The sequence below is a fragment of the Sus scrofa genome, chromosome 1 (assembly GCF_000003025.6).
Source record: "Sus scrofa isolate TJ Tabasco breed Duroc chromosome 1, Sscrofa11.1, whole genome shotgun sequence".
NCBI classification, from domain to species: domain Eukaryota; kingdom Metazoa; phylum Chordata; class Mammalia; order Artiodactyla; family Suidae; genus Sus; species Sus scrofa.
Window position 1 is genome coordinate 273,196,026 of NC_010443.5, and position 7,421 is coordinate 273,203,446.

Here is a 7,421-nt window from a genome sequence, read left to right on the forward strand (position 1 = left end):
AGGAACTCCCCTATGCTGATTTTTATCTCCCTGTCTTTGCTTCTGTCCCCTGTTCTCCTTTGTCTTGGGTTCATATTTTTGTTTTGTCAGAATACACCCTTAAGTAATTCTCTCAGGAAGGAGGGTGGTGGCAGAATTTATGAGTCCATGCAAGCTGGAATGTTTTGATTTTGCCCTGAACCCAGAGTGCTGGGTCTGTAAGCGTGGACGTCATAGCTTCTCTCAGAACTTTGGAGGAGGGATCTGGGTCCCTGTCCCTTTGTGTTGCTCTTAGGAACCTGATGGCCATCTAGCAGGTGCCTCCACAGCTAAGCATCCTCTCCTGGCTCTTCCTCTCACTTTTACTCTCAAGCAGGAGTGCTCACTCTCTTTCGTGCTCTCCGTGGACGTGTAGGAAACGTCCATCTATTTCTGATAATCTGGAAATGCCTCCGCAGCCCCCACCCCTGCTCCCCATCCCTCCCCCCCACCTGCCCCCACCCCCCAACCCCGTGTCTGCAGGCCTGGGTTCTTTTTGCTCTGAGCCCAAAGACGGATGACTTCCTGAGGCTCTGGGTTACTTGGCCTTTTCTTCCTTCCGCCTTTGCTCCTCCACTCCGAGATGTCCATTAGCTGATGCTGGGGCATCCGAAGCGGTGCCCCAGCCTCCCCCCCCCACCCCGTTTGTCATCCCTCTGCCCTTTAATTCCTCGAACGAACGACGCCTGGCCTGGTCTTCCAGCTCAGAAGTCTCCTTTCTGCTTCAGCCCATCTATTTTAAATTTCCAAGGCCTCTAATTAGTTCTTTTTACCAAAGCCCATTCTTGCTTCGTGACGACGATAACCCCTCTTATCTCTCTAAAGATAGTAATTATGCTTATTGTAAAGTCTCTCTCTGCTGACTCAATCGGTGGCACTTCCCTGGGGGTTGAAGCTGCTGTTTCCGAGATGGTGGCTCTTTTATGGGGTGGCTTTTCCCCACGTGCTCAGTCTTGTGGGCAGCAGGGCTATTTGGGGTTTGGGTTGGTTTTATTTCAAAAAGCATTTTATGGAAGTCGAGGTGATTGACAATGCTGCGGTCCTTTCTGCTGTCTGAAAAAGTGATTCAGTTATTCACGTAAACGCATCCGCTCTCCTTCCGATTCTTTTCCCACGTAGAGGCTCACAGAACACTGGGTAGAGTCCTCTGTGCTCTACAGCAGGTCCCTGTGCCAACATGCCTGCTTTTGCACGGGCTTCCCTGGGCCTCTTTCTGCCCTGCTGCATCTGTTTCTGAGCCTCTGATGGAAGGTGGGGGAAGTACGTTCCTCCAGGTGTGGGCGGGGGATTCGTTCCCTTGGAGGCAGGGGCCCCTGTATTTCACTGGGGACAGTAGTTCCCCAGCCACCGTCCTGCAGTGATGACCACTCTCTGCCTTCATCTGGGGACGCAGGGGCTCTCTGCCGGTCACCGCACGTGGCTGGTCCCCAGGCAACGGCTCAAGGGACCATGCTGACCGTCGGCCCCTCCCCACCCCAACCCAGTGTCCTGTCTCCATGGCTCTTGGATATGGGGCCTCAGCGGCTCCAGCCATCTTCTTGGAGCACATTTTGGGGATGTGGTTTCATCTAATTTTACGTCTTTGTGTCTTTCTGTGATTCCTACAATATTCTAATCCTCCGAAAAGACTTCATTTGAAAAAAATTCTGTTACGAAATGTTTTCGTTTAAAAACATCTCTCTGCCACCTGGCAGGATTTGGGGGCTGGGGGTTAGCATGCAGAGTTTCCCGTTTGACTGAAGCCTCAGAAGGTTGTGAACCACGCCTGAGAGCAAGTCTGCCCCCGGACCCCACGGCCTCCCTCCGGGGTGGGCGAGGCTCCAGCAGGTCCCGGGCACCGGGCACGACTCCCAGGTGCCGCAGCTTCCCTTTTGTTTTGGAATGAAAAGAAACGGGGTCTGCTGGCCCTCCTGAGACCATACGGCAGAAAATAACACAAACGCTGAGACCACGAAAGAGTTGATGACTTCCAGGGCCTTTCTCCAAGCTGGGGACGGTGACCTCTGTCTCCAGCGGAGACGCTAGCTTCCCCGGGGTCCCCACTGCATCTGAAGGTGCCGTCCTGCAGCTTCTGTTGGTCCGAGGGTAAGGAGGGCTGTGGATGTTTGGGTGTGAAAAGGCTGTCCTCTGTGCCGCGCTGTGTCCAGTCACTTGTGATGGAAGACGATGCGAGATACCCCGAGACAAAGAATGTGTGTATGTATAACTGGGCCACTTTGCTGTTCCGCAGAAATTGACAGAACATTGCAAATCAACTACGATAAAACACTTTTTTTTTTTTTTTTAAAAAAGAAAAGGCTCCCCTCTGTGCCGAGATGGTGTTCACGGCGACATAGGATCACAGCCAGGGAGGCAGGAATATCACCCAGACAGGAAAGGGCGTTGGCAGCAGGGACTCCGCGGGACGAGTTCCCCTGCAGGTCCCAGGAGCGGAAGTAGAACCCCCAGGAGGGACCATGTAGTGACCTCACTGGTCCCACCATGCAGGGACTATCAAAGGCAGACCAGCTGTCCAGAGCGGGTGACCCCTGCACGGAGCCAGCCCCACCGAGACATCCTGTCATCCTAGCTATTAACCGCCACGCTCCCCTGGAAAGATGCCCCATCCGCACCCTTGCTGGCTCACGCCACCTCCTCCCCTCCTACGTGTGGCAATTACCTCTGTCCTGGACGTTTAATTTGCCTTGTCACCGTCCTGTTATTGGGCAAGACTCTCCGTAACTTGATCAGCTAAGGGACAATTGGATCAGGGTGTGCCGATCGCTGTCCCCCTCTCATTGTGCGAATGGCAGAGGCCCCCCGGGCACAGGGACCTGCTCTTTCCAAAGTCTCATCTTTGAAAAGCAGATGGCGAGCCAAGGGCTTTATTGAATTTGCGCTTATATATATGTGATGCATTTGACTATAGCCGGAGGGTGACTGCCTTGTCCAATAGCGAATCTGGCCCATCAACAAGGTTGAAACCTACTTCCCTGCAAGAAACTATTTGTTCCAGGGCCGGGGTTCTGTCTCCGGTGGAAGGTGAATAGCCGGTGGCTGGCTGTCCTCCTTGATAGACGCCTTTGGAGCCTTGGAGTGATTCCCACGAGGACTCCCCGCTGACTTGGGCCCCACGGTTCCCGTTCTGGGGGGGCTGACCCTAAAGACAGTGCAGGCTCAAGTGCCGGAGGATGGATTTAAATGAAAAAGCAAATAGTCCAAATAGTTACCACTGGGGACTGGGTTCAGTGAGCGACAGCAGAGTCAGAGGAGGGAATGCGGAGAATTGCGGACAGGAGAGGGGCAGGGCAGCGCTGGGTGTGCCGGCCACCAGCGTGCGTCAGCCACAGAAGTGGAAAGGCATGCGGGAAAACAAGGTGAGCCATTTAAACACTAGGCATGGGTCCTCTAGAAATTCAACACTGACTTACCACATGATCTGGCAATGCCACTTCTGGGGACAAACCCACAAGAACTGAAAGTAGGGACTTGAGGAGTTCCCGTTGTGGCTCAGAGGTAATGAACACAGCCGCCAGCCCCGGCTCTTGCTCCCCGCTCGGAGATGCGAAAACAGGTACAGAGAGAGGAGAAGGTGTGTGACCCTCCCCCACCCCCGTTTTCACCGCTGTCACCCTCACGGAGGCAAGAACCGCAGCCGGGTCTGCAAGGGTCTGCCAGGGTCTGCATGCCAGGGTGTGGCAGGACATCCCCGCCTGTGTGCCCAGCACCCTCGGGGGCAGACCCAGTCTCTCTCTGCAGTCTGTGCCCCGAGTGGGGCCTCCGGGCCGGCCAGCCCCTCGCCAGCCGCATCTCCCAGATCTGGCCTCCAAATCTGCCTGGTTCAAGGCGGGCGTGGAGGGCGGGGGTCTGGGGCCCTCTGACATTCAGGACCCAGTTACCATCTCTTGGCTGCTGCTTAAGGAGTGGGGGCAGGTCAGAGGGGCCCAGGCGGGGAGGCACCAGCTGATCCTCAGTGCTGGGCAGCATCTGGCAGGAGCTGTCACATGTCATGGTGTCACGGGGGTGTGGCATCCCCAAGCTTCTGGGCTGTGGGACTGTGTGGTCCCTGAGCTCTGAGGCAGGCATGGAGGCTGGTCATCCCAGGAGCAGCTTGTCCAGGCAGCTGAGTTCACTGCTGTGTGCCGACTCCTTGCTGAGGCCATCATGTGGTCGGGCAGGGGCCGTGGGGAAACTCCGAGTGCTCAGAATGGCCCAGCACACGCCTCAGAACCAGGCGGGCTGGGCCCAAGCACGGAGCTCAGGACCCAGACTCTAGCAGCAGCACAACAGTGGTCACCTAACTGGGTTGGCCGACTGGGGTCAGCAGCAGGTGGACTGACCTCCGGGTGACATGTTGGCTGTCCTCGGAGGTGACCAAGCTCGCCAACATGGGAGAGGGGCCACAGAGCTGGCGCCAGGCTCAGGCCCCCTTCCTGTGCCACACCTGAGTGTCAGCACCTGTGCCTGGGGCGCTCCCCATGGTACAGATAAGGGAAGTGAGGTTCAGCGCTCACAGCCCTGTCCTGGTCACGCAGCTGCAGAGTCGGGGCACAGGCCCCTCCGGGGTGGGCGTGGTCTGGGTACCACCTGAGGACTGGCCACCTTTCTGGTAGTGACCCCTTGGGAAAAGCTAAAAACATTGGGTTCTTTCTCTTGCCCTCAGGGTCCCAAACCCAGGAAAGAGGACCTTGTGCCATCCCTGTGGAGGAAGCAGAGACCCTGGGGACCCTGGCCCAGTAGCCAGAGAGGGAGGAGCTGAGACACGTGGGCACCTGTGAGCCCCGGGGCCTCGAGTTCTGGTGGGCCTGCCCCAGGCCCCTTGGTGTGGTACCTTGAGCCTTGGATGTGTGATCCCGAGCTCAGGGCACATCACCACCAACGTTGCTCAGGACAAGCCCCCTAGGGGGGGAGTCTCTGGCAGCCCCCAGTCAGCCCTTCTCAGCCGTGTTCCTATGCTGCCATCCGGAGATAAGCTGGGTTTGGGGGGCACTGGGGAGAGGCCTGGCCTGGCCTGTCTGGCTCGTGTCCCCCCTGGCCTCAGTGACCCCGCTTGTCGGCATCCGGCTCGGGGGGAGCCGGCCGGGGGGGCCTCACGTGGCAGAGTGGATGGGGGATTGGAGCGAGCGAAGGCTGACAGTGTCAGAGAGAAGCGGCAGAGCAAAGGGCTTATTAAAACGCTGAAATTGGTTGCAAATGAGGTCAGCCGTCGAAGCTCCTTGGAGGGAAGCCAGGTGCTGAGCAGTGAACAGCGTTTATTTCCTGACAGGGTGATGGTGACGCCCCGGGTGCCGCCCCACCCACCACCCCCTGCTTCTGGAGGGCAAATTGCACCCGAACACCAGAGCAGAGCCAGGTGGGGGAGGGGGAGGCCGGGGGGCAGCATGCCGACCCCAAACCCCGAGAGCACACAGTGGGGGCTGGCGACAGAGAGCAGGGTGTCCCGAGGGCACTGGGCGGGCAGGTCTCTCTGACACAGTCCAGGGCAGGACCGCTGAGCACGGCTTCCTTATTCCGGGGTCGGATTTCTTGTTTTTTAAAAAATCCATTAATGCAAGGAATGCCACATCGTGGCAGAGGCCATTTGATTGGCCCGGCGCCCTCCCACCCCCAGGCCAGGCCCAGAGCCACCTCCGAAGCTCTTCTCCCTGCTTGCATTTCTCCTCCAAGCATCCCTTCCTCCTGATGCCAGTGCACTTTCCCTGACCTTGGCTGCCTCCGAGGGCAGCCCCCCCGGCTGAGAGTGCCCTTTGGGGTCCTTGCCCTGGGTGCCAGGGTGGCCCTGCTCCTGATGGCGCATCACTTCCCCCGGGAAGCTTCATGTCCTCAGACGGACAGTCACAGCCCCGCACCCAAGGCTGGGGGTGCTGACAGGAACCCAGCGGGTGAAGCAGTGGGTGCAGATGCCGTTTCTAGCACAAGCACAGGGCGAGTTTCATTTCTGAAATCGGCAGAGTCTGCGCTGTCGGATGCCGGCCTTCCAGCCCGGTTCTGAGCTGGAGAGAGAGCTTGTCTTTTGAATCCTGTTAAAAATCACCACGTGTACGTGGCACTCTGCTGTTTACTAAGAGCCACGCAGGCCTTCCCGCCTCGGCTCTCGGAACATCTGTTGACCTCACGCGTCCAGAGAGGAACGGAGGCCCGAGATCCACCCCAGGACCCCGATCCTGGGCCCCTGGCCCCAGGCCTCCCATCTCTCCGTCCCCAGAACTGCTGGGTTGAAGGCAGACGGAGGATACATCACCCGTGCCATCAACTCCTGGTCTCTCCAGATGGGTGGGGGTCTGGGAGGGGAAACGCCTCTGCCGGGAGGCCCAGCTGGGACCGACAGGCACCAGCTGGATTCAGACCCGGAGCCCGCCCCCTGGGGGGTGTCGCCTGAGTCCTTGGGGTCCTGCCAGCCCAGGCGCGAAGCTGGTATTCAACCTGCCTTTCTTGGAGCTGGAGCCACGTCTGATTGGCCGGGAGGGTCCCTGGAGCCGGAGAGGCTGTGGAGCCAAGTCACCCTCTCCTTGTACCTGCTGGCTTTTGTCATTGCAACCTCCAGGAACAGGCGGCTGCCCAAGTGGCCTGTCTCACCCCCTCCCCGTAGCTGCTCCCTGATCCCGGGGTGGGGCGTGTGTGTGCGCGTGTGCGGGAGTTAATATCCAGAATGTGTCATATCTCAGATGCTATACACCTGCTTACACGGCAGAGATGAGGGGGGTTTGGCAAACTTCAGAGAATTGGGGTGAGGGCTCTGGAGCCTGGTCTGGGGTCTCCCCGGCCTGTGGCCTCCTGTCTTCCATGTAAGGCCTTTGGGATTGAGCCTGTAGCCTGACAGCCCTGGTGCCCCCAACCGCGGGAAGCCCATCCTTTTCCGTGCTACCCGAGTCCCTGCCCAGCTCCTGGGAAGCGCACCTGCAGCCTGGGACCTTGGGGCCTCCCTGGGCTCCGTGTCATCACCTGCGCAGAGGTTTGCGGCCTCCCTGTCCCGAGAAGGTCTGCTCAGGTGGCCCCTTATGCTGCTCCATCTCCCAGGCGCAGGATGGTGCCCGGGGTGGCACCCCCTCATTCCTGTATTCGTTCGCTCATTCACCGGTTCCCTCAGCAGCTCTTCGTCTTGCTCCAGCTCTGTGCTGCCCTTGGGAACAGGCCCCAGCAGTGGAGCCATTGCGTCAGCTCCACGGCAGTGACACGCCTGGTAAACCCCTCCCCTGCCCCTCACAGGCATCTTTCCTTCTTCTGCCTTGATTGGCTTTGCAGGGCGGCCCGGCCGCCAATGCCAGGGCGGGGAACTTGCTCCAAATTTCATCTTTGTGCAAAGACATGGTCATTCCTTCCTAAGGAACAGAATTCAGAGCAGAAGGCAATCGGGGAGAACTTCCTGGAGGTGGAAGCACGGGTCGAGTCCACTCTGCATGGAGAAGGACAGGAGTGAGCTGGGG